The following is a 2,093-nucleotide window of genomic DNA, read 5'->3' as shown; positions in this document are numbered from 1 at the left end:
CTTAACCCAAATGAATCAGTTGTCTGAGAAATTTCAAACGAGGGCACGTTTATCTCTTCTAAATTGGACGTTCCGTCTCGTTGGACATTCAGTCTCGTTGGACATTCCGTCTCGTTGGACATTCAATCTCGTTGGACATTCAGTCTCGGTGGACATTCCGTCTCGGTTGGACATTCCGTCTCGCCGGTCACGTGACCCATTGGACATTCAGTCTCGTTGGACATTCAGGCTCTGAATCGGCCCGACATTACATAAGCGTCGATTTACCGACGGCCGTAGGTCCGTTGCGAACGTTTCTCGCTAGTATTGCTCTGCTTTTTTTCTTATTTTTTGTGCGTGTTCTAACAAAACGCATCAGTTGTTTTTCTGGTGTGTTGGTGCGTGTCGTATTTAATGTGAACGGGCAGTTTATAGAGGCGTTTAACTCTATCTGAATTAATTACGGGCAGAGTGCACATGTAAGACGGAATTAAACGCCTCTAACGGTCTGCACTAATTAACCTCTTAATACGTAACACACAATAAAAAGACGTGAATATAAGTTTTCTCTCTTTAGATGTTTATATTGCAATTGTATAGATGCACTAATTTTACATGCAGCATTGTTCGCACGGGGCGTTTGCATCAGCCCTTGTGCAACGCAACCTTACAGTCCACGTGATCGCTGCATGACAGCGCTGACATAATAAGAAGGACGGCATTCTTGTTGGATCGGCTCCCTTCTTTCGGCCAGTTCTCGTGCTCTTGGCCCTGAACACGTACGCAGATGCGACGTTTTATCGTTGAGATGTGAGACGGTAAATCGCCACCCTCATCGAGATGTGAGACTTGCATTGTTCTTCTGTCGGGAAAGACTGAAAGAAAGAACAATGAATAATACTGTGAGAAAGGTAGGCTATTTACTTGACCAGTTGCACAGTCATGTCGCGTCTAGAAGCTATTCACACTACTAAACAAAATAATTTTGTCGCTGCACAAATAATAAAAACACTGCACTTACAATAAATGCGAGTGCGCTGAAATTCTGAGAAGTGCTTCAAGCTCCACAGCGCACAAACTAGATAATATGTAAAGACAGGATGGATATAGGTTTTCATTGTTGGCTCGTAATGTCACTGGAAAAGAAATGGTACAATAAATAGATTAATGAGAACACAATCTTACCTTCAAAGCGGCCGCGGGCCAGTCACATATTGTGCAGTCGGCATTTACAGCACACCTGCGACCAAATTCAATGTGAAAAGTGATTGCGTGAGACTTTTGTAACCAAGGATGCGTCTTACCAGAATTCTTTTCAGTTGGCGAGACCAGCGCAGCACGCTATCCACACCAGTCCTTGTTGCAGCGTTCCCTAAAGAAAACGGAAAAATAGGTCATGGTCTTACAATAAGATGCCACAAATAAAAAACAAGAAAATCTTACATATTTGGCCGTCAACGAAGTCTTAATTGGGTCCACGAACAAATATAACCGCCGTTCGCCTGAACATTTCTGATCTGCCAGCTAGAAGAGACGACCAGATTGACGCATCGATTGTGCAAATAAAATTTGATTTTGTCGCTAGACAAAACTCACCATGCGATACACCGAAGAAATAGAATGTCACTTACGAGTTCGCGTCAAATCCTAGCCAGCGGGAGACGGCCGCGCGCCTCCAGGATCAAGGCAAACGAAATGCTTCTGAGTGCTTGCCCGTCTCTCTGCAGTGTTTCAGCACGTCCTCGCTCGAAAGAGCTACGATTTTGGTGGTGGTGGTGGTAGTGGTTTGAAGAGGAAAAGGCGCCTAATTTCTGCAGCCCGGTCGGGAGCACGGCGCAGCGCCTCGATTTTGGCGGGAAGGGAACTCGCGCACGCCACGGAGCTTGCTTCCCTCCCCGGCGCTGTGACAAAGAAAAAAAAAACGCGAGAGGTCCGGGGTCCGGCGCTCCGCTTGCACGCCCCGCCTCCCTCGCACATTCCGTTCCTCCTTTCAGGACTTGTCATTCTTTCTGGGAGAGGGATGTGATGCATGTTGCGTGTGCTTTCGCGCGTGCTCTCTCTCCAAAGCAAAAACCGCAAGATCCCATCTCACCACTTTTTTTTTTTTCGGGGGA

General features: G+C 46.5%; 1 long non-coding RNA gene across 2 annotated transcripts; it reads right to left on the bottom strand.

The window, feature by feature from the left end:
* Window positions 1–552: 552 nt before the first annotated feature.
* On the bottom strand, window positions 553–1,707 carry LOC125756897 (uncharacterized). 2 transcript variants are annotated; one of them, XR_007414854.1, is made up of 4 exons: window positions 1,611–1,707; window positions 1,284–1,503; window positions 1,001–1,219; window positions 553–854 (listed from the first exon to the last, which is right to left on the bottom strand). It is a non-coding gene; the product is annotated as an uncharacterized LOC125756897 (long non-coding RNA). The 2 variants fall into 2 exon arrangements; XR_007414853.1 differs by having other exon boundaries at window positions 1,165–1,219; window positions 1,284–1,646.
* Between the last annotated feature and the right edge of the window lie 386 nt (window positions 1,708–2,093).

The sequence above is a fragment of the Rhipicephalus sanguineus genome, chromosome 1 (assembly GCF_013339695.2).
Source record: "Rhipicephalus sanguineus isolate Rsan-2018 chromosome 1, BIME_Rsan_1.4, whole genome shotgun sequence".
In the NCBI taxonomy this organism is placed as follows: Eukaryota; Metazoa; Arthropoda; class Arachnida; order Ixodida; family Ixodidae; genus Rhipicephalus; species Rhipicephalus sanguineus.
Note: the sequence above shows the minus strand (reverse complement) of the source record. Positions and strands in the feature narration are given on the sequence as shown.